The following is a 25,684-nucleotide window of genomic DNA, read 5'->3' as shown; positions in this document are numbered from 1 at the left end:
GGACACCAACCGGGCACCCTAGGGGGCACTTCTACAAAAACAAAAAAAAAAGGTAAAAGAGCTCCCAGGTGCATAGCACCCTTCCCTTGTGTGTTGAGCCCCCCCAAATCCCCCTCAAAACCCACTGCCCACAAGTCTACACCATTACTATAGCCCTAAGGGGTGAAGGGGGGCACCTACATGTGGGTACAGTGGGTTTGGGGGCAGTTTGGAGGGCTCCCATTTACCAGCACAAGTGTAACAGGTGGGGGGATGGGCCTGGGTCCACCTGCCTGAAGTCCACTGCACCCCCTAATAACTGCTCCAGTGACCTGCATACTGCTGCCAGGGAGGTGGGTATGACATTTGAGGGTGAAAATAAAAAGTTGTGAAACGGCATATTTTGTGGTGGGAGGGGTTTGTGACCACTGGGGGAGTCAGGGGAGGTCATCCCCGATTCCCTCCAGTGGTCATCTGGTCATTTAGGGCACTTTTTGGGGCCTTATTTATGGAAAAACAGGGTCCAGGAAAAGTGCCCTAAATTCTCGCTACAAACGCATATTTTTTTTCCATTATCGGCGAAAGGCGCCCATCTCTGATCGGCCGATAACTACGCCCCAGTTCCGCCTTCACCACATCTTCGACACACCCCCATCAACTTTGTCCGCATCCGCGACGGAGTGCAGTTGAAAACGTCCAAATTCAGCTTTCGATTATACCGCGTTATTCGTTTTTGTGAGATAAACGTCTATCTCCCGATTTGGGTCACAATATAGGCGTTTTTCTATTTCGATTATAAGCAGGTTGGTAATTCAATAACATATTATCTATCTCTGCCCCCCAAGCATCCTATTATTAATGCAGCAATAGTCTGCTAAACTCACCAGTAAGTGTTAGAGGATGGGTTAGACATAAAAAGATTCACCCTCCCCCATTTCTTATTACTACTGCCCTAATCTTCACACCATTGACTTATGGCCTTTCCCACTGCCATTGTACATTGCCATATACTTAGGGGCTCCTTTTACTAAGGTGCATTAATGGATGTAGCACACACACTAATGATTAGCACATGCTAAATGCTAAGAAGTCTATTTTATTTGTATCATTAGCATGCACTAAATCCATTAGTGCACCTTAGTAAAAGAACCCCTTAAGGCTCATTCATTTCCTTCATAAAATAGAACGACTGCTACTTGGGCAACATACCAGCGATAAGAAGAAAGAATGTGAGTGTCCTCAGTTTTGTTTTGGCACCATGTTGGTGGAGGTCCTGTGTATTAAGGGTGCATTTATGAGTCCCTGGGAGCAATAAAAGATAAGTTCATATTTTAAGAATTAATTTATAAAATAAAAAATACAAAGAGAGTTGGAGCAGTATGCTGTGATTTTATTGGAGCCGATGATGAATTTGGCGAGTCACAGGGCTGTGTTCCCTGTGTGAAAAGAGTTGCTACCGAGGCCCCTTCATAGTATACTAGGAATGATTGATCTTCATACCTATGAGTTAATAGACATGTTGTGTATTGGGTTGTTTTAGTTACTTTATGAGATACCCATGTCAAAATAAAAATGTGGACTGTCAATTTTTGATTGACACTGGCCATGTCATTTCAAATGCTTGCACATCCCTAGATAGTTCTGAAATATATTTCAAATCCAGTATCAGGATACTAACTTGTGAACATACTTCCCCTGCTTTAAAGAAGCTGCACCAGTAACCATTCGCAAAGCAGATAGAGTTTAAAACAAAGGTGTTGGACTTAAAGTCTTAGGTATTATGAGACTTAGGGGTCCTTTTATCATGCTGTGGTAAAAGAGGCCCTACAGTGACATTGGCGTGTGGATTTGCTGTGCACTGTGGCCCCTTTTTACCACAGCAGGTATTTTCTTTAAACAAAAAAATGGCTGTGCGGTAAGTACACACTTGCCATATGGCCACTTCCTGGGGGAGCCCTTACCGCTTAGTTCCCACATTAACCTTGCCAGGTAAGCCCCAGGTGCTAAAATACAATGTTATAATGCCAGAAATGTTGCATGGTGGGGGCTCCTGCTGTAATCTGGCAGTGGTGGCGGGTTGGCATGTGGCAAGCCCACGGTAGGCTTGCCGCACCTTTGTAAAAGGGACCCTTAGTTATTCAAAGGCAAACTGCAACAATGTGTTCTGGAACACAGTTTGTGCTCTCAGGGGGAAAATTTGTTGGAGGTACCCGGATTAGAGTTTGCAAATTTAGAAACAACCCATGACTGCATTTTGTCACTGGGAATTCTCACTGTGGAACAAACTCCCTAAACAGCTGTGGTAGATAACCCTTTATTAGGAGAGATTTAAATGAGTAGCAGAGTAGCCTAATAGAGCAGTAGGAAAGGCTGGTTCAAATCCCATTGCAGTTCCTTGTGACCTTGGGCAATTATTTATCCCTTCATTGCTTCAGATACAAACTTAGAGCATGAACCCTCCTGGGACAGAGAAATACCTAATGTAACTGAAAGTAACTCACCATGAGCTACAACTGAGAAAGGAGCAAGCCAAATCCTAAAATAACACTTATTTATTGAGCTTTGATGTTTTTGAATCTTAATTGATAGGGATAAGGGAGGATGATGCAGGGGTTGTGTGGTATTTGTATACCTGTGTTTTATTATGTATATTTTACTGTTACCTGCCCAGGGATTTATTGAAAAGATGGGATAAAAATCCAAATAATTAATTAATTTAATAAATAGATGTCTTGAATTTACCTCAAATTCTATTAATGTCACTTTGAATGGAAGAAATATATCTGTGAAATCCTGAAAATCCCTGAGTATAGCTTACTTCTTCCATTTTACGAATGGGAGAATGAGGACTTGGATCCTGGGAGTCAATTGACCAATATCGCTCTACAATCTGGATGTTTTTTGTATGTTAGAAAAGACCTTGATGGAGGTGATTGATGGAGTTACTTCTCTTCTTCTTTGGATTTGTACAAGATTGAGATAAGAATAAGAATAGCCACATAGGACCAGACCAATGGTCCATCTAGCACAGTATCCTGCTTCTAGTAGTGGCCAATCCAGGTCACAAGCACCGTAGAAACCCAATTAGTAGCACCATCCCATGCTACCAATCCCAGGGCAAGCAGTGGCTTTCCCATGTCTATCTCAATAGCAGACTATCGACGTTTCCTCCACAACATGTTTCAAGGGAAGAAGTTGTGGCTTTTTCCAGACCTGAATAAGGTAAAAGATTTTGGTTATTTGCCAAGACAAAAATCATTTGACACTATATTCTACATTCATTTTCTCTGTAAATGTTTTATGAGATTATTAAATGGATATATATATATATATATATATATATATATATATATATATATATATTGAGCCCTCGTGGCTTAGATTTTTTTTCTGGATTCAAAGTGTTCAAATGGTTCATCAATTTTGAGTCTTAATTATAAAGCTATATTGTACGTTCAGAGTATATAACCTTAGACAGCAGGGGGTGAGACTCTTTTCTTATGAATTCCTTTTACCTTTTTTGCTATAATTCCTGCATAGCTTCCAGGTTTTCCTTTGTTGGATCTCTATTGTGGCTCTAAGTGAAATACATTATTATTTCTTTATTGTTTAATGAATATTCAGTATATCTTGACTTTAATGTGCTTCTTTCTATTTCAAGTTCTTCTTGATGTATTTAATTTTTGAAATGCCAACAAAAAAGAATTCATCTTATTGTTATTGCAAAGCATACTGAAGAATAAAGGGATGTACCAACTTTCTTGTCCATGCATTTTGTCACAATTCAGCCCTAAGAATAAAATGAATATGCTGCAGCAAGAAAGAAATCTGTTAAATTAATTTTCTCATCTGAACATATGGCATTCTTTGAATACTTCCCTAGACATACAGATCAAAATTCAGTGACAAGTACAAATAAAGACAATTATGAAAATGAAAAATAGAAATGTAGTACTTATCCTCCATTATACACACCCCTAAAGGATACCTTAATCAGGAAATGTAACAGCATGTCGGTCTCAGAAAGTTATTTATTTTAGTTTGAGTAGTTTAGAGGTGGGCTTCTTAGTTCAGGATCATTTTGAACACTGCATGTTCAGCTTTAATCTGATCATTATAAACCTGTTAAAAATTCAAGTTGGCCACAGATGACTCATTCATCCTTAAAACAGTTGCTTTATGAATCCACAGTAATTTACTAGCTCAGGCTAATCACATACAAATTGTTTTCAACTGTACACTTAAAAAAAAAAAGTCCTATCTTCATATACATTGTCCATACATCTTAATCACAGATTGCCCTTAAAATGGGCTTGTTATCTTATCTGGCACTTCTTGGGAGTCAATAAAGATCATAATCACAGTTTTTCTTCATGAAATCCAACTAGGTAGAATCTTGGGAATTAAAGAGAAACTCATCTGTTTGCAGGTCAGTTATGTCCAGATATATATATATATATTTTTATTGTATTACCAGGGCCTCTTTGATGCTAAATACAATGGAGAAGACTTGTAAGCAGAACCTATATCAGCTCCAAAGAACGTCAAGAGTCAACACATCAGGGATAATTTCAAGAGCGCACTGTAGATGAAACATTTGCACTATGGTCAGAGGTCAAGCTATGCTGGAAAAAAGGCAAGGGTAGATGGAGCTGTGTGAATTGTCCTATGCGGCAGCATTTACCATAACAGAAACCACATGTCTATTAGCTGAAATACTGTATAGCATACATTTATAGCATTGTATATATTTTTCTATATCTGCCGTCTGTTGCCTGGTAGTTAAATTAATGATGGATTTTCCATTTGTGAATGTGATGAAGCTTAGGATTTCTGTGAATGGGGCTCTATCAGCTTTGAGAACAGAAAATGAAAAAAATCACATATTAATGAAATAACATTTTGCTTTTTTCCTTTTTCTGGCACTTTTCACACAGAAGCATGAGTATCTAATGTTGAAGGTCAGTCGATCCGCTTGTCTGCCTGGCTATACTTCCATCTGTGCACATCTGTTTGTGCATGTACTGGCTGAAGACTGAATAGGACCCCTGTGGCACAAATGGAATTGCTGGTGGCAGTGGCATGGACCCAGAGTTAACTTAGATGGACCCCTCCACAGCACAGCATAGCACGGAACGGCACTCAATAGCCCCTACCCCAGATATAAAAAATTATAGATTTTTTCACCTACCCCACATCAACATCTCTCCTCCTCCGCAGCATCCCTCCATCTGACTGCCCGTCGCTGAACCCCATCCCTCCTTGGTGTACCTTGCAGGTGCCTCTGACACCTGCAGTGATTCATTATTGCTGCCTGTGCCGGCCCTGCAGGCTTCCATCGGCCAGGTCCCGCCAGATAGGCAATGATGAAAGTGAGGGCGGGACCCGGCCGATGGAAGCCTGCAGGGCCAGCACAGGCAGCAATAATGAATTACTGCAGGCATTGGAAACGCCTGTAAGGTACACCAGGGACGACCGGGGTTCAGGCACAGAAAGGCAGATGCCGGGATGCCATGGAGGAGAGATGTTGATGTGGATGCTGCAGCTGGGTGGGCCTGAGCAAAAATGGTTGGGCCTGTGCCCACCCAGGCCCACCTGTAGCTACGTCACTAAAACTCTGCTAGCTGAAAACTCACTAAGACCTTTGTCAGTGCAAATGCAAGGGATGGTCAGGGCTGGTGTAAGGGGGTGACAAACAGGGAAGTTGCCCTGGGCCCCCAAGATACAGGGGACCCCCAAACCTCAAACTGATGGCATAGGTTGAAGACCAGCTTTGGGACCCCCCTCCCCAGTTTCTGCCCTGGGCCCCTGACTCCCAGATTCTATATAGCACACAGATTCTATAACAATGTGCGCAACTCAATTGGCTTAATATGATGAGTGTTGATATGAGCACTTAACAAGCAGTAATGAGCACTAATTGGCACTCAATCTATAGGTCTCAATATACTCAATCATTTACTCTTCACAGATGTGTTCTTTATTTTTATATGATAATAATCCTTAAATTTTTAAACCAAAAAACTTTTAATCACAAGAAAAATCATAGGTAAACCATTTCAAACTGCATTAAAAGTGATCTAAGAAAATCTGCATTTAGCTTGTTCATACATCCACTACCCACTTATATAACCTTATATAAGGTTTGGAGAAGGTGTAGATTTTTGGCTATTACCCTAGTTTCTTCATTGGATTCTCTAAATATAGGCATATCTTGCTTTGTGCATATTTGCCAGATGGGCAGACATATAGGGAGAACTCAAACTTATGCACATAACTTATAGAATACTATAAGCTATTGAACTTATTTTTGAAACATATGGATGTCTCAAAATGGCCAAATGGATGTCCATGTGCTTGAAACATCCAAATCCCAATTTTGCAAAGGCAGAAAAGGGATGCCCAACACTGCAGTATGTCCGTGTTGTGAGCATGTTTTGGGAGGCACTAGGAAGGGCCGTCCAACAGTAATAACTGAATGAGAAGAAATGGCCAAGCCTAAAAAGAAGGCTGTCCTAAGCTAGACCTATTTCAGTAACGTCCAGGGTATAAAATGGTGCTCTGATTGAGCAGTTCACCACTGGAGGGATTAAGGCATGACACCTCCATAATCCTTCACTAGTTGTTGTCCCCCTCCCTCTCCCCTGAAAGCAAAGCTGGAAGGGGATAACAGGTTGTATGACAGCTTTAAATATTATGGGCATTCTTAGGAACATAGGAGTCAAGTCTGAGGAGTAGCCTAGCGGTTAGTGCAGGAGATATTAAACTCTTATTTTTGATATTGTGCCCTCCAGAAACAGAAAAATATCTGCTGTACTTAAATATAAAAGTCACCTGCAAGCCTGAAGGCTATTGAAGTAGTGTATATTCAGATATAATAGGCATTTTCTATTTTTGAAGGGCTCACAATTACAAAAGAGTTAAAGTGCGATTTCAGCTGGGCTGCCCCTTTTACTTGGGGGGGAGGGGTCTGTTTGGCCATTCTTCCAAGAATGCTACCAGACAAAAGTCCTTGTCCCTGTTTTTTTTTTGCTTTTCACGTCGGGCATTACAGTTTGTAAAATGGTTGTTCATGCTAGAACAGCTCCAAATTACATGCAGGGACTAATACATTTATTGGAACATGTACTGTTCTAGGCATAGTGTTCTAGGCAAAGTATAGTGTAGCTTAAACAGACAGCATAAGCCATCCCCAAGTACCTTTACCAGTAGACTCTCAATTCTTAAGCAAATCTTCTTTATTGTAATACTCAGAATAAACAAAGAAAATCCAATTTACAGTTCGGTTGTTTGTAAAAGAATTGTGGCCTTCTGTACATAGAGTCTGTATCTAGCCACCACAGAGGCAAAGAGATGGCCAGAACCTCAGTCCAGCTGAGAGGAAAAGCTGTAACATTCAAAGGGGGAGAAACTCAGGGAAAATGACTTTGAGAAATGGTGAAAACTCATGATGGAATTACAGTAGATGAGGAGGGATATCCATTCATCCCAGTTTTCCTACCAGGTCACCAAATGGTGGAATCAGTTGCCTTAAGAAAGCAGGCATCAGGGAAGTTATGTACTGTTTTGCAAAGTGTTGAAAACTTTTCTATTTCGTAAATTCCTGAGGTCCCCCTAGTATGATGTTATTACGTAATTCTTCATTTTCAGTTTTGTTTTCCTACAGTGACTATTTGATGTGAATTTTCTATACATTGAATTTTCATCTGACTATAAGCCACATTGAACTTCACAGCAAATGTGGAATACAAATGTTGATTAATGTATTTTTGAAATTTAAAGAAGTCTTTATTAAACAGTTAGAGACAATACTGAAACCAAAAATAGATCAGATACAAGTCATATAACTGAAAATAAACAGCAATAGAAGTCCCAAAAGGGAACAAGTCGCAACAGCAGTTATCCAAACACAACCTAGAAACTTCCATAATGTATAATAATTTAAGAAAACAAAAACCCAACCCCATCAAGAAAAAAATCCATCTCATTACCCCTTTTTATTTTGAACAGAAAATCCTGACATATTTCCTATTGTAAAATGCATATGAGATGGGCATCCATTTTGGACATTATGCTGGATGTCTCGATTCTGACTTGGACTTCCTTTTGAAACTACCCCTCCACGTGTGAATGTGCAGCATTTAGATACAGCATTCATACCAGCTCAATGGCCAGAATAAAGGCTCACACCTAAGCACATATGTTTATATTTACCCAGTTAAGCTAGTATTCTATACAGGAAATAGGTGTCCTCTAAGCATTCATATAAAGGTGCATGGTTATAAAATGACCCTACAAATGCTAAATTTCATGCAAAGTTCACAAAAGTACACTCCACATTAATAACATTTTGTACAAGGTCTGCTTCTTGTGAAAATGTAAAATGGCCATTAATGAACTACTGTTATGTAAATGCATGCAATGCAGCTCATTATTTGCAGTTTGGCTCTTCAATCAGGCCTTTAATGGAAAAAGTAAATGACACCAGCCACACATACTTCAGCAAGACATGTTTACCCACTCCTACCCTAGCTTAAATAATGTTCAAGCACCTCATTTGCAACTTTCTTTAAATTAACCCCATTTTCTTATTACTGTTACTCTATATTATCTATCTATATGTTCCATCTTTGCTTATATCCTAGGCTGTCTATTGTGTTGACATTGTAATATAGCATACTGTTATTGTCTGTTGCTTATGTTTGACTTATTCTTGCTGTACATTGCCTTGAGTGAAGTCCTTCAAAAAGGCAGAAAACTAATTCCTAATTAATTAATTAAAAGAAAAAAAAGTTGAAAATGAGTGCATGACAGAATTTCCCCCCTAATTCTATTGCAGTTGCCAAAAATTGTGTACGCAAATTTGATGCACATTAATTGAATAGCGAGCTAATTAGAACCAATTAACTTTATAATGCGTAATTATTGGCATTAATTACATTTACTTGGCATTTACATCTGTGGGATCCATGCCTAAAATTTACCTGTGACCTGAAAAAGGGGGTGAAGAATTGGGAGGGGCATGGGTGTAACAGAGGAATACGTCTAATGTAGACATGTACATTTGCACCATGGTTCAGTTGGTGCAAACCATGCCTAAAATTAGGCATGATTCCTGGGCATAAGCATGGTTCTATAAACCATGTCTAACTTTAAATCTATCCAAAAAATAGGTTCATTTTCACAGAAAGCTGAGTACAGTTCTAGAGGTGGAGTTATTTTCTTTACATCCAAACGTTGTTGTTGATGGTGTGGTGTTTTCCATATGCAGCAGCTGCAGGATTTAGAGAGCTCTAATTGTCAAAATTAGGGTCCCCCAGTGCCTGTAGTGGTTTTTAGATCCTTGGTGCTTAGTGACCCCTAATACACCCCCTTAGCACTGACTTGGAACTGAATATGTGTGGAGAGTTAGTGGGTGTAAGTATCAGTGGCATAGCTAGGTGGGGCCATGGGGGCCTGGGCCCCTCAAATTTGCTCTGGGCCCCTGGTTGGCTGGTGGGGATCCCTAACCCACGCTAGCTGAAGAATTCGTCCAGCACTGGACTGTGGCAGCACTGCCACACTGCCTGCCCTGCTCTCTCTTCCCCTCACGTTGGGCATGCTCCTTTTAGTGAGCATGCTCAGTTTCACTAAAAGGAGCATGTGCCGAACGTGAGGGGAAGAGAGAGCAGGGCAGGCAATGCGGTGGTGCCGAAGTCCAGTGCTGGACAAAGTCTTCAGCTGGCTGGGGATGGGGACTCCTGCCAGCCAAGGTATTTGTGGCAGCGATACTTTAGCTGGAGGAGGTTGGGAACCCCCCAGCTAAGATGTACAGCAGCAGCAGTGGGCAGCGAGGGGACGGGCAGCGGTGGAGAGGCGGTGGCTGCGGAGGGGGTGGCAGTGGGGCGGCGACCAAAATGTGCCCCCCCCCCACACCTTGGGCTCTGCCCCCCCCCCCACCTTGAGGTCTGGCTATGCCCCTGGTGTGTATAGGGGTTTGTGCATTTGTGCAGGAACATGGGTTGTGCGGGGGGGGGGGGGGGATTTTTGTTCTGGGAGGACAGTGTTGGAATGTAGAGGGAAGTGTAGGCTACATTTGTAAGTGTTTATTTCTGAGGTGTGTATTTGTGAGTGCTCCAATTGTCATTATGGAGTGTGTGTGTGTGTGTGTGTTTCCATGTGTGTTGTTTCTTCATCTGCGATAGAATACATGCTTGAGTTGAGGGGATGCATAAGTGATGTGGTCTGTGCATCTGAATGGTGACATGTGTTTGATGTTTGTGTGTGTGTGTGTGGTTGGAGGGGGGGGGGTATATAGCTACTGCCAGCATATCTTGTCCCAGGGCGTAGCCAGACTTCCGTGGGAGGGGGGTCCAGAGCTCGAGGGGAGGGGGCACATTTAGCCCCCCTGGCGCCGCCCCCCGGTCGCCGCCCCCCCCCCCGCCGCCATTGCCACCCCCGTCTCTGCCGACCCCCCCCTCCCGCCGCGAACCCTCCCCCGCCGCCGCCTACCTTCGGTTTTGCTGGCGTTCTGTTCTCTGAGTCTGCATGCAACTGTTGAAGGAAGAAGACTTTTCTGAGTCCTACTGCAGCAGAACGGTCGGAGAGGATGTCGGCTGGTGGGGATTGGGGTCCCCCGCCAGCAAAACCGAAGGTAGGCGGCGGCGGGGCGGGTTCGCCGGGAGGGGGTTCCCGACTGAAATCTACGGGGGCCCAGGCCCCCTCATGCCCCACGTAGCTATGCCACTGTCTTGTCCTTTTCATGTACATATGCATAGATAATTTATGAATGTACACTTCCTACCGATCGAGTTTTACACACTCATTTTCCTGGATATGGTGGTTTTGCATATGCAGTTTCACACAATCAGGGATTTTACAACTATAACTATCCATACATAAACAAAAGGATACTCTCAACAGGTGCAGAAGGCAATCCTAGACTCAGGGTAAAGAACATCTAATAGCACACAAACTGCTTTTCCACATTTAACAGGGAAGTTGTAAACGTGTAGCATGGCTCAAATGATTCCCTAGATGGAATGCTGCCAGAAAAGAGAGGTGGTGATGGAGCCCTTGTGTGGTATAAGAGAAGTGTGAAGTCAAGTAGTGGGTTTTATGGCATGTCTCTCTTATTCTGTTTTGCAGGTGATAATGACTATACCTTGCTGCCCTAGCTATTAACTTCATTCCTCCATCCATCTCCAGGCTCAGAGAAGCACTATAATTCAGTTTACTGTTATTACCAGATCCAAAGCCTGAAGATGTAGCCACTCCAAGGAGCTCTAAAAACTGCACAAAACATGCTTTTCTGTCCCTGACAAACTCTAATGCTTTACACTAATGAAAGTCCATTAAAAGGAAAATGTATGCACTTTTTTTCTCCCTTGCCTTGAGCACAAATAGTGGAAAGGTGAGCTACAAATCAAAAACTGGTAATAAAAAACAACAATTGTACCCTAAGTCTAGCAGTGCATTTATACAATGCATGTTTAGTCTTCTGAAAACCCACTTGCTTTGCTTTTGCCATACCAATAGCTTGAATGCGCTGACAACAGTGCATAGAGCTCTCATTGTGAGCTGATAATTTATGTAGGACCATAGGACATATGCAAAATGTGAGTGGTATTCTTGCACAGCTGATTAGCATGGGAAAAGATGTGTGTGGTGGTGTGTGTGTGTGTGTGTGAGAGAGAGAGAGAGACAGAGAGAGAGAGAGTGTTGTGCAAACAATGTTCTACATGCTTTAGTAGGTAGGTTCTCTTCCTCCTGCCTTAACATTGCTGTCTAGGGTTGTTCTGTGTAATTTTGTTGTAAGCAAAAAAGGTATGAAAACATTGAAGTGGCTGACTATTGAAATTAACAAGAAACAAACATGCTTTTTTCATCTGTGTAGCCAGTGTAACAATTTTGAAGCAATTTCTAAACCACCTGCAGTGCGTCCAGGACCATGGGTACATTGTACCGACAAACTTGCAACCTGATTTTGAAAGAAATATCCCTTTGGGAGAGGGGAAAGCAGGCACAAAATCCCCAGATTCTATATAGTGTGAACAAATTACACGTGCAAATCTGGTCGTATTTTGGATTTTTGTGTGCAATTTAATTACTTAAGACAATCCGTGCAGATAATTGCCACTTAAGCAATTATTGACACTAATTGTCATTAATTAGAATTTACATGCATAACTCGCTAAGTATATTCTGTAAAATGGTGCACATAAATTCTAATGTACACTGCCGAAAAGGGGCATGGCCATGGGTGTGGAATGGGCAAACCGTGGGCATTCTGTAAATCTATGCACACGGATTAGCATATACCTGCTCTGCACCTAACTTAGACACCAGTATATATACCAAATTTTACTTGGCGTAAATGGATGTGCCTAGAGTTAGACACAGACATGGCCACTATGCATATTCTATAAACCTAAGCATATTCTATAAACCACACCTTAATCTAGGCGCTGTTTATAGAATATGCCTAGGCGGAAGAAATTTTATTCACATGCATAAATGATGTTTCCATTTTAAATGTTACCATATAGATCACTTGGGGTGATAATGTTTTTCAGTGCGAAGAAGGTGTTGTGTAAGTATTTTCAAACAGATAAATACATTTCCACCTGCCTGGGATGGGGGCAGTTTTCACTGGGCTTTACTCATCCTAAGCAGCTGCTCACTAGTAAGGAAATCTTTGGGCTTGATATTCAGAAAATATGTGCTCCTAAATGTAGGCTCTTAAGTTCCTAAGGGGTCCTTTTACTCAGCTGCATAGGGCACAAATGCACGCTTGGTCTAATATGGGACACACTAAAGAGTTACATGTTAGTTATTCAATTGTGCATGCTGACCACATGGCAGTTATTTTTTAATATTTGGGTGGTGGTGCTGTCTCAGAGGCAGAGAATGGGCATGGATGTATTAATCAGCTAGCGTTATGGAAGTACGGTGGTAATGTGTACATGCTAGCTGCCCATTCTGTTGACAACCCAGCAAATTATCACTCGACAGCAAGCCTTCAATTCTTGGCCAGACTTACTGAGATATAGTTCACCAACAAACTTCTGATCTGGTCTCCAAAAATCAGATTCTGCACTGCAGTCAAACTGGTTTTCATCTCAATCATAGTATAGAGACTACTATGCTCAGAATCACAACTTATATCTACCATCATCTTGACAAGTTTTGCTCTATTATGCGACTTTCACAACCTTTCTGCAGCATTTGATCTAGTGGACCACACCATTCTACTTTCACGTCCTATTAGTCTGGGCTTCGGAGTACAGTATATCTGGTTTAGCTCTTACCTAGAAAACCGTTTCTATATAGTGTGGACTGCACATTCTGATTCTTCTCTCTTTTGGCATCCCTCTTGACTGATACACTCCTAGGTTCACTGCATTTGTTTACGCCAAAGATATTCAGTTACATTGTACACTTGATTTGTCAAACTTACAGGAGATTTCAGTCCATAATTCTAACCTCTTGCACATCACTGGTCTAATAAACTGGTTTTGAATTCCAAAAATGTAATCTTCTTCTTTTTATTGGAGATACGAGACTTCCCTTAGCTCTCCACTATTTCTTTGTCAGTATCCTGTCCCTTTGGCTTCTAGTACCAGAATTTTGGGGTGGTTCTCAATAACAAACTCACTTATCGTCTGCAACTGTCCCATGTCATCTCTTGGTCATTCCATAAGATAAGGCACTCACTGACTATAATTCACTCCCTTATTTTTAGTGAAATTGATAAGCTTACAGGCTTATTTTCCAAAGGGAAGGACACCCATCTTCTGACACAAATCGGGAGATGGGCATCCTTCTCTCAGGGTTGCCCAAATTGACATAATCGAAAGCCAATTTTGGGCGTCAACTGCTTTTCATCGCGGAGACGACCAAAGTTCCCGGGGGCATGTCGGCAGTGTACCGAAGGCGGGATGGGGTGTGGTTAAGAGATGGCCGGCCTCAGCCGATAATAGAAAAAAGAACGGTGTCCCTCATAAGCATTTGATCGACTTTACTTGGTCCCTTTTTTTTCACGACCAAGCCTTGAAAAGGTGCCCGAACTGACCAGATGACCACCAACCAGAAGGAATCGGGGATGACCTCCCCTTACTCCCCCAGTGGTCACCAACCTCCTCCCACCCCCAAAACAATTAAGAAAAAACATTTTTGCCAGCCTCTATGCCAGCCTCAAATGTCATACCCAGCTCCATCACAGCAGTATGCAGGTCCCTGGAGCAGTTTTTAGTGGGTGCAGTGCACTTCAGGCAGGCGGACCAGGCCTATCCTCCCCCACCTGTTACACTTGTGGTGGTAAATTGGAGCCCTCAAAAACCCACCCAAACCCCACTGTACCCACATATAGGTGCCCCCTTCATCCCTAAGGGCTATGGTAGGGTGTACAGTTGTGGGGAGTGGGGTTTGGGGGGCTCACCACACAAAGTAAGGGAGCTATGTATCTGGGAGCAATTTGTGAAGTCCACTGCAGTGCCCTCTAGGGCCCGGTTGGTGTCCTGGCATGTCAGGGGGACCAGTGCACTATGAATGCTGGTTCCTCCCATGACCAAAGGGCTTGGATTTGGTCGTTTTTGAGATGGGCATTCTCGGTTTCCATTATCGCCGAAAACTGGGGCGACCATCTCTAAGGTCGATGATCTCAACATTTAGGTTGACAATCTCTAAGGTCGACCTAAATGTTGAGATTTGGACATCCCCAACCGTATTATCGAAACGAAAGATGGACGCCCATCTTATTCGATAATACGGGTTTCTCCACCCCTTCATGGCACCGTCCTTACAGATGGATGGCCTTAGAGATGGTTATCCACGTTCGAAAATGCCCCTCTTAGTCAACATAAATTGCTTACAGTTAAAGACCTCCACCACCTAGAGCTTGTTCAGAATATGGCAAACTCATTCAAGGTGCTCGGAAATATGATCATGTTATGCCCTTATTACAGATTTCCACTGGTTCCCACTCCCTTACCATATTACCAGTTAAGGAATATCTCCGTACATAGCTCACCGCAATTAAGCAACTTACACAGTAACATTTGTATTAGATTGTATCTATAAAGTTGCAGCCATTTGAAAGAATCAAATAAAATATTAACAACCAGAAAACAAACAGTGGAAACTATATTCAATGTGTGGATAGTACTAAAAATAAATTATTACATCTGAGTTCAGATCAGTAGTTAACAGGCACCATACATATATAGATAAAGCCCAGCATAGTGCTAGCCATCAACAATCCCAAATATAGGGGCCCTTTTACTAAGGCACACCGAAATGTGGCCTGCGCTGTTATAGGTGCGTGTTTTGGGATGCGTGCGGGTCCATTTTTCAGAGTGCCTGCAAAAAAGGCCTTTTTTGTGGCCGAAAATGGACATGCGGCAAAACTAAATCAAGCACGCAACCATTTTCGACCTGAGATCTAATCGCCACCCATTGACTTAGCAGTAAGGTCTCACATGTTAACTGGGCAGTAATCGTCAGCGTGTGTACACTGCCGATTACCTCCGGGTAAGCCCCATGTATTCCACTTTAAGAGCTTAAAACTCCAGATGCCTGAATGTTAGAAACTTTTAACTCAAATGAATTGACATAGTCCAATAAAATCCTAAAGCTGAGGAATATCAACAGTAAATAATATTTCTGTTCAGTACTAACCTATTGCTTCTTGGCCTCTGCTTTACTTTACGCTCTCATCAAGCATCCTCACAAATTTTATTTGAATTTAGCTCATACCTTTTTCATTAGTAGCTCAAGATGGGTTACATTCAGGTACACTAGGTACTTCCCTGTCCCTGGAGGGCTCACAATCTAATGGGCCGATGATCCAACGTAAACGCGAGCTATAAAGGTCATTAGCGCCATTCTAGTGCACACACTCACCAATGCAGAATGATCACTGGGGCTATCGTAAACAACAAGCACACCAGGCACTTGCGCAAATAGCATGAAAATGTAGTCAATGTCATGCCCTCTAAGGGCTAAACATCTGCCACTAGTGTCTTGAAACTCCCCTTGAATCATGAACCCTCAATTCTGTCGCATCAATATAGCCACTCCCCCCGACTTCTTACCTCCCACTCCCTGGTGCACCACAACTTCCCGGAATGGCCTACGACGCAACATATGAGCATCCCTCAATCGTAAATGTGTTTCTTGTACAAATGTCACATCCCACTTCAGCCTTGTCAATGCCTTGAGTACTCTACTTCACTTCCCTTGATTATTGAGCCTGGTTACATTCCAAGTTCCCACCAACAATGATTCCCCCTCCCCTCTTCCCCCCTGTCTCCCAACCCCATCCTCTATGCTCCTTCCAGAGGTCCCTCCCTGATCAGCCCCCTGTTTTTGTCCTTGTCCCCTCTGTTCCCCTATTGCCCCAGCCCCTCGCCCCTCCACCCCATCCCTCCCCTTCCCTTGTGCTGATCTCAGATCTATTCGATCAGCCATCTCAGGAATAATAACTACACCTCTCTGAAGGCTTAAACTAGTTCCACATACCATCCCACCCCTCCTCATTTTCCAGCCACTCCCATTCTCTCCACAAACATTCCTTCCCCATCCCCTAAACAGTCATGCCTCCATATCGTTCCCTTCAACCTCAGACCCACTTTACCTTCCCTTCATAGCCCTACTATCAATGGGGGTCCACACACCACCGCCCCCGCCATTCACACCTCAGGCCCCTTCCTCTCCCTTCAAAATCAAGAAAGTAAGACTTCTCCCCAACAGTTCATCTTCTTATCTGTATATTGTTCTCTGCTCAGTAGGCCATTGTCCACCAGTCCTCCCCCCCTCAGGGCCCTCAGGAGGCAAGTTAATCCCGCTGCTTTCCGTGGTCCACCACCCGTTGCCAGGCCGAATCCACTCGAGGCTCCGTGGTAGCACCCAACTGCTTTGCTTGTTCTGAAACTCCATTGCACCCCAAAGAGTGCAGTGCAGACCAGGCTTCTTCTGGAGTTTTCACCCTATGGGATTTGCCTTCCACCGTCAACCATATTGCAAAAGGAAAAAGCCACCTGTAGCGGATCCCCATTGACCTCATAAAGCCCATGACTTCGCGGAACGATCTGCGTTTTTGTATGGTCGTCCATGACAAATCCTGGTAAACTCCAATCTTGTAATTTTTCACAATATCTCTTTTTTTTTTTTTGCAGCGCTTTAAGCAGAAACTTTTCCTTAATAGAAAAGTCCAGAAAACATACCACTATATCTCTCGGTGTCACGTTCTCAAAGCAGGAACTAGGTTTGTGAACCCTTGGGCCACTGTCGAGAGCGGCAGCGGCAGGCAAATCACCCAAGCAGAAAGCAGTGCTGAACACAACAGGCAGGAACCCCAGAATATAACTAGAAAGGCTTTAATAGTAGACAATAAACATTATCCAGTAGCACAGCAAGGTCAAAGGGGCCGGCAGCAAACAGGTAATCCATAAACTAACCAGAGTCTATAGGCAGGCGGAAAGCAAGGTCCAGGTCTAGGCCAAGGGTCACAGGCACAGGAAGCAAGCAAAGTCAAAGTCCAGGAACAGGCAGGGTCCAACACAAAGGAAACTTTCAGAGGAACTCCAACAAACCACCAGGAACTCATGGATGACCTTTGATACCAAGGCAAGGCAAGGCTCACAGAAGCTAATAAGCCCCTCAGCAGCTGACCCACAGCTGCAGTAAATCACCAGCCAAGTAAGGGTGCTGTTCCAGAACAACCCAGCAGAGCAAGGCTGGCAACCTGGAAAATCTGGACCGGACTCACTGAAGTCTGGAACATGGAAGACAGCAGAAAACAGTCCATAGCAGCCACCAGTTCTGGCCACCAGAGGGCAAGGAGAGCACCCACATGGAAAGCAGTCACAAACGTGACAGTACCCCTTCCTCAAGGCCCCCCCACTCTCCCGGGGAGATTCCGGTCTCCATGGGTAACAGTGGTGAAACCGAGGGAGGAGTTTCAAAACATGACCATGGGTAGCTGGACTGGAATTCGGACTGGAAGCAAGACTGAACCTCGGACTGGCTTCAGGTTCTTGGCTGGAACTTGAACTCGGAGCAGACTCAGGAACAGCTGGGCTGGAACTCAAACTCAGAGCGGACTCAGGAACAGCTGGGCTGGAACTCAAACTCGGAGCAGACTCAGGAACAACTTGGCTGGAGCTCAAACTCGGAGCAGACTCAGGAACAGCTTGGCTGGAGCTCGAACTCGGAGCAGACTCAGCATCCTCTGGGCTGGAACTCAAAACAGCCTCAGGCACTGGGCAGAAACCCAGAGCAGACTCAGGCACTTGGCTGGAACTCAGCGCAGGCTCAGAAGTTTGACTGGAACTCAGAGCAGCCTCCAGCGCTTGGCTGGATCTCAGAGCAGACTCAGACTCTGGGCAGGGACTCAGAGCAGGCTCAAGCACTTGGCTGGAATTCAGCGTGGACTCAGCAGGTTGGCTGGAGCTGGAACTCGGCTTGGACTCAGCAGCTTGGCTGGAGCTGAAACTCGGCTTAGAGTCCGTATCTTAGTTGGAACTGGAACTCAAACTGCTCCACACAAACTGCTGATAAGCCCTGAGCTTCGGGGTTTCACAATGCCTTCTTTCAGCGTCAGCTTCAGGAGTATCCCGTAGGCCTGGATCCAAGAGAAGTCTGCAGCGGTATGCAAAGAGCATGGTAGCAGGATCAATAGCAGAGACTGGGTTTGCAGAGAACCCAAGCCCCAGACACGCTGTCTCTCCGCTGCAGCTTCAGGGGTATTCCTTAAGGAATAACGTGTAATTAGACTCTGGAATTCGTTGCCGGAGAACGTGGTACGGGCGGTTAGCTTGACGGAGTTTAAAAAGGGGTTAGATAGATTCCTAAAGGACAAGTCCATAGACCGCTATTAAATGGACTTGGAAAAATTCCGCATTTTTAGGTATAACTTGTCTGGAATGTTTTTACGTTTGGGGAGCGTGCCAGGTGCCCTTGACCTGGATTGGCCACTGTCGGTGACAGGATGCTGGGCTAGATGGACCTTTGGTCTTTCCCAGTATGGCACTACTTATGTACTTATGTACTAAGTTGTTCCCGGTAATCATGAAGCATGATAAAACTATTAAGATCAGAAACTGGGTCAAGATCCAAATCCAAACTAGGAGCGGCACCCGGGCTGTGACCCGGATTACAAACAGAGGAAAAAGTCATGGGCAGGAAACCCTGCTGGAAGGATGATTTCGCCGGGCTCATGGCCTTGGTATTCTGTCACGTTCTCAAAGCAGGAACTAGGTTTGTGAACCCTTGGGCCACTGTCAAGGAGCGGCAGCGGCAGGCAAATCACCCAAGCAGAAAGCAGTGCTGAACACAACAGGCAGGAACCCCAGAATATAACTAGAAGAGGCTTTAATAGTAGACAATAAACATTATCCAGTAGCACAGCAAGGTCAAAGGGGCCAGCAGCAAACATGGGTAATCCATAAACTAACCAGAGTCTATAGGCAGGCGGAAAGCAAAGTCCAGGTCCAGGTCCAGGTCCAGGTCCAGGCCAAGGGTCACAGGCACAGGAAGCAAGCAAAGTCAAAGTCCAGGAACAGGCAGGGTCCACACAAAGGAAACTTTCAGAGGAACTCCAACAAACCACCAGGAACTCATGGATGACCTTTGATACCAAGGCAAGGCAAGCAAGGCTCACAAAAGCTAATAAGCCCGCAGCAGCTGACCCACAGCTGCAGTAAATCACCAGCCAAGTAAGGGTGCTGTTCCAGAACAACCCAGCAGAGCAAGGCTGGCAACCTGGAAAATCCGGACCGACCACTGAAGTCTGGAACATGGAAGACAGCAGAAAACAGTCCATAGCAGCCATCAGTTCTGGCCACAGAGGGCAAGGAGAGCACCCACATGGAAAGCAGTCACAACTCGGGGAGGAATCTCGCTGTGGCCCAGCAACCCGATGTGTACGTTGAATGCTGAAGTCCGGTTGCTGGCTCCCCTTTTCTGGATTTATATATAAACACGCTCCCATATCACCGCCTCACAGTTACCAAAAATATCCAGTTCTGGTATTCCTTTAAATCGCAAGTTATTGTGTCGACCTATTTTCAAGGTCCTCCAGCTGCTCCTTAAGTTGTTGCAAGTCACCACTGTCCTTGTCCACTGTTTTGTGGAGTTTCCCCATATCCGATTTTAATGTTGCCATCCCCTCCTCCATCTCGCCAACTCAGGTCCCCAACTCACGGATCCTTCAGGGCATTTTGTACGTCCATCCAGACCCCTGCCAGGTCTGCTTTTAAGTCCTGAAACCAGCCCACGACATCTGATTTAGTGATCTCACTGGTTTCCTCCATTTCTTCAACTCCATGTGCCTCTCCCAAGTCAGGGGGAGCCTGCGCCATATTTGCATCCTTCTGCACAAGGCCCGCTGGATTCCCCTTCAATTTCTCAGTCTGCACTGTTGACAAATGGAATTGCTCAAGGCTCTTCTTCGGTGGCATGATGCTAGGACTGCTTTCCACCCCTCCAGACCCCAAAAAGCCATAAATTAGTAAAAGCCCCAGCGGAGCTCCATTCTCAAGCAGCCATCTCGGTCAGTCGCATCACTTCCTCCCGATACAAACTTTTAAAAATTGTTATTCTTTATACTCTTACACACCACAAGCTATCAAAGTGGTGTACTTTCAGGTAGAATGGGTATTTTTCTGCTCTGGAGGGCTCACAATCTGAGTTTGTACCTGAGGAAGTGGAAGACATCGGGGCCAACTTTTCTAAATTAGTGGAGGTGCTAAATCCAATGAAAACTTCTCCCAGATTTGGCTCCTATGATGGAAGGTTAAGGGCCTCTTTTACTAAACTGTGCTAGTGATTTCTGGTGCAGGAAATCCAGACATAGCCCATTCACTTTGAATGGGCTTCATCAGTATTTCCGTGTGGGACAGCGCGGTTTGGTAAAAGAGGTCCTAAGTGACTTTTCAAAGATGACAAGGCAGCAGTAAGGTTTGAACTGTGATCCCTGGTTCTCAGCCTGTTACTCTTACATTAGGCTGAGAGGGGAAAGGAAGGAGATTCCTTCCAGTGCATTGTCTAGGAATCCAAGGAAAGAAGAAAGAGGCAGCGATAAAGCCTACAGACGAAGAAAGGTATAGCAGGATTATCTTGGGGAACTAACTTCAGAATGGAAATCAAGTGGCAGGAAAGAATCAAAAACCTTATGTATATCTGTAATTGTGTACCATTAACAAAGCAAAAAGAAAAATAAACATGTATCAAATTTTAACACCTATTGTAGTATTTTGGAACACCAACGCTATGAGAATATAACTGTCAATATAAGCCTGAGTCCTACAGGTTAAAACTTTACTGCAATCTGAGAACCCCAACTGTGACTAAGAAGAGTAAGTTAAGATTTAGTCTAGAAACAAGAGGTGCCCCTCCCCCCTTGTCCACAGGGATTCCAGAGAGGACTTGCATGCTGTGATGGATCCCCACTATAAATTGGCCAGCAGCAAACAGGGAATCACTGATTTGCGAACAGACAGGATAGAACAGAACACAATGCGGTCATGCTTAAAGTAAGTTTAATTACTATTCCTCCAGACTTTTATCCAACCTAATGATACCATAACAGGCAATCAGAAGCAAGGTGGAATGAAATACAGAGCAGAACATTTCCAAATCAGAACTTCAGGAAACATAGCAAAGCAGACTGATGCAAATCAGAGCAATGACCAGCCGAGGACAAGCCCAGAGACAGGGCATAAGTACACAAGTCCACCTGGGCTGGTCCCTGCTGGGCCAATCGAAAAAAACAGAAGCATAACTAGGCTACAACCATGAATAAGCAGCTGGGACTAGACTCCCAGAAGAAGAAATGTTCTGTGTGACTAGTCAGGGTGACTGGCACATTTATTAGCATGAAAAGTAGTTAAACAATGTCATTTTGCTGTACAGACTATACAGTCACAACCATTTGAAATACCATTGCAGGGTATTGGGGATCAGTCCTGCCCTATATGGACAGATGAGGTAACATAGTAACACGTAACATAAGAAAGGGCTGGCGGGATCGTGGGAGGAGGGGTCAGAGAGGACAATATACCCCTGATTACTAAGTTGCGCTAATGGCCGCCATGTGCTAATACCGACACAGCCAATTCACTTTGAATGTGCTGTGTCGGTATTGTCGGGCGGCAGCCGCTAGCACGGCTTATTAAACAGGGAGGTTAATTTTTCCCCTTCTTCCTGTCTTTTTTAGGGGCCCTTTTACTAAGGCATAGTAGGAACTAGTGTATCCTAGTGTAGCCTACCACTTGGCAAAAAGCAGTGCCACAGGATGCACTGAGGTGTCCCACAGTAATGTGCCCATCAGTGCGCGCTAATCGTGCTGCAAAAATAATATATTTTTGGTACAGGAGACATGGCTATGGGTGGAGAGTAGGCATGCCCTGTGCTAATCAGCTAGTATGGGCACATTGCTGCGTGCTGCCTGATTACCACGGGGTTTGCGCGGGAGTCCCTAGCTCTAATAAAATAGGTGTTGGTAAGGGATCCCGAAGTAATGGCCACATGCTAATTGAGAATTTAGTTTGTGGCCATTATAGAAAAATATGGCAATGTAGCCATTTTACTGGCACACTAAAAGTGGCTGCAACAGCTCCAGCCACTTTTTAGAGCAACATGGTAAAAAGGACCCTTAGTTTTACCACATTAAGTAATTATTTTTTTGTAGAAAAACTCTAACAACTACAGGAGAATACAAACTCTATAGAAAATATTCCAACCTGGTAAAAGGAGTTTGATTTATATATGTAAAGTTAGTTTGGAGGTGTCCCTTTAAATTGATGGAAAAAATTTCCAACCCGTATATGAAATATATATCTCACAAATGGAACCTCAAACCTCCTAACAAGGAACAATACCAAAGTATTCACAATGCCTTGTGTAAACAGGAGTAGGTTAATATCATAGGTTCCTGTTTAAGAAGGAAAAGAGAAAAAAAACCCAGACACAAAAACTCATACTACATGAGAAAAATGTATGGGATGAAAAACTCTCTTTCCCTCTTATGAATAGAAATTAAACGGACACCAAAAACCAAACTACCCAAAACTAACCCCAGCCAAAAAAAGAAGACTACCTAAAAGAGCCCCCCCAGGAAGAAAGAACCTGAAGCTTAATAAAGGATAACACAGGGCCTAAAATAGCCAAGGCAAACACTTATGTACCCACTCTACCCTACCAAAGTGTACAACAAGCATGCCAAAAACGATGGCTAAAGGTTTACTTAGCTTAATTCAGGCGGGACAGCTTCAAGAAAGTTTCAATCAAAAATTCCCCCCAAGGACTCCGAAGCCTTGTAAAAATTCTGCAACCGGCGAAAAAAACGCCGACCCTTCAACAAGAGCGCCTTGTTTCGCCAACCTCGTGGCTGCTTCAGGAAGGGCGCTTCAAATCCATCTGGAAATGTAAAGCCAAAATGACACTGGAAACTAAAGCTCAATCGTATGGATCCCAAAGATGGTGCAGGAGCAGGAACTCCGGATCAGATTAAGTTTTTTAAAAACTTGTAGTGACGTCATGACGTCCTAGCGTCATTGCATTGCATATCCAATCCTAATGTCCAAAAGGCAAAGGAAACCACACCTCCCCAACTGCACCTTATTAATAATAAGCATTCCATTCAATATTTCTATTTAATCCTTGAGGTGCAACTGTTTTTTCCATCAATTTAAAGGGACACCTCCAAACTAACTTTACATATAAATCAAACTCCTTTACCAGGTTGTAATTATTTTTTTTGTCATTTCATTAGGGCCTGAAAACAGAGGATGCTAGAAATTTAACTCAAGGGAGAGTGTGTGTGTGTGTGTGTGTGTGTCTGTCTGTGTGTGTGCATGTATGTTTTGGGCAGAGACCTTCCCGGCTTACCAACTCAAAGAGGTATCCCCTCAGAGTTTGTTCTTTTGACGCAGAGGGGGCCTTCCACCACAGAGCCATCAGTAATGTGACCTTTTGTGACAAAAGTGTTCCCCAATCATGTTATATTTTATCAACTATGATCCAATTAATTATTTTTCAGTCACTGAAGTTTTTAGTGAAAACAGTGAACAAGATTTGTTCTGCAGGGAAAAACTAGCCGTTAGTAAGGTTTACTAGAAAAGAGGGTTTTTCTATTTAGAGGAAGAAGTAGGGCAGAATAGTACTTGTTATAACACTTCTCAACATTTATTTTCTTTTTTTGATAAGCCATTCACTGAAAGTACTAAATTATTGCATGCATGCTGAAACCAGTGACCACTTCAAGGTGCATAGCTAGGCCGCTTAGACAAACAAGGAGCACTTTGACCTGGAAAAATCTGATTATTGCTCACTCTGTACATTGCAATAGACAGCTGCAGTAACTGAATTCAGGGAATGAGAAAAGAGAGAATTTGAAGACAAAACTATTATATAGCCCAGATAAAAGGTACAAAATTAGAATGTAAGTATATCATTTTGCCTTAGAAAGAAAATCCGTATATTAGTTTTTAAATCATTCAATAGCTAATTTCCATTTCCAATGAAATGATTGCCTCCTCCATTCAGAGCATGGAAGCACAGCTAGCTTTGGGGTCCTTTTACCAAGCTGCGGGAAAAAAGTGCCCTGCCGTAGCGTCAGGGACCATTTTTCCCGTGTGCCATGGCCCTTTTTTATTGCAGTGGATAAAAAGCCCCCCAAACAAAATGGCCATGCGGTAAGAAAACTCTACCGTATAGCCATGCGGCAGGGAGCCCTTACCGCCACTTACTGCTGTGGAAGTAAAGGATCCCAGCGGTTACCAGAGGTAACTGGGCAGCAAATGGCAATGCCCGATTACCGCTGGGTTACCACCGTGCTAACCATTTCTGGGGGGGTTTTCCCCTGAAAATGGTGTGTGCTCAACCCAGAACTACCACTAGTGGCCGCATTGGGCCCGGCAGTAATCCCGGAATAGTGAGTGGTAAGCACGCTTTAGCCTTTACCTGCAGCTCTGTAAAAGAGCTCCTTTGTAATCTTTGAGCAATAGCAGATGGCCTTTTATGATCATAAATTAGTAATATATGGCCTTTCCTCATGGCTACAGGTGTTAATGACCTACCCGCGTCAAATGCCACTTGGCGCGCATCCGATACGTATGTCCGAAAATATTAGGGCACTTCAGTAAAACAGGGCCCTTGGTTTATTTTAGATGACATTGTCTGTCAAATATGATCTTCTAAAATTTGCAATAACTATTCTTTCAACAATAGCTTAACTCACTCTCATCATCAATAACCTCTAAATTTGTTCATCCCACAGCATTACAACCATTATACATATTTGTGTTTTGTTACTACTGCTGGCCCTTTGCCCTTAATTTGTTGCTGTTAACCAAAAGATTTGTACTTGCTTGTCTTTGTATTTTGTTCGATTTACAAACTTCATAATAAAAATGAAAAAAAGAGGAAATATAACATTGTACTACATTGTAAGCGTACATTTTTCAACTTGGTGGTTTCAAACTCATGACTAACCAATCTCTGAGCCCATTTTATTAAATGTTCCTGGACCTTTCATTTTAATTTTGTACAGTCTATATAGTAATTTTGAAAAAATGTTAACTATTTTTTGTTCTTTTTTATGTATAAATGTTTTTTTGTCATAAACTATGCAAATTACTTTTATGTACATTTTTTTTAAATATAGGAGATCATTGTACAGGTTTTTTGTGACATTTGCAATGTAAATAGTGATGTTTAAATG

The sequence above is a fragment of the Microcaecilia unicolor genome, chromosome 3 (assembly GCF_901765095.1).
Source record: "Microcaecilia unicolor chromosome 3, aMicUni1.1, whole genome shotgun sequence".
In the NCBI taxonomy this organism is placed as follows: domain Eukaryota; kingdom Metazoa; phylum Chordata; class Amphibia; order Gymnophiona; family Siphonopidae; genus Microcaecilia; species Microcaecilia unicolor.
The sequence above is the reverse complement of the archived record's forward strand: the minus strand, read 5'-3'. Positions refer to the sequence as shown.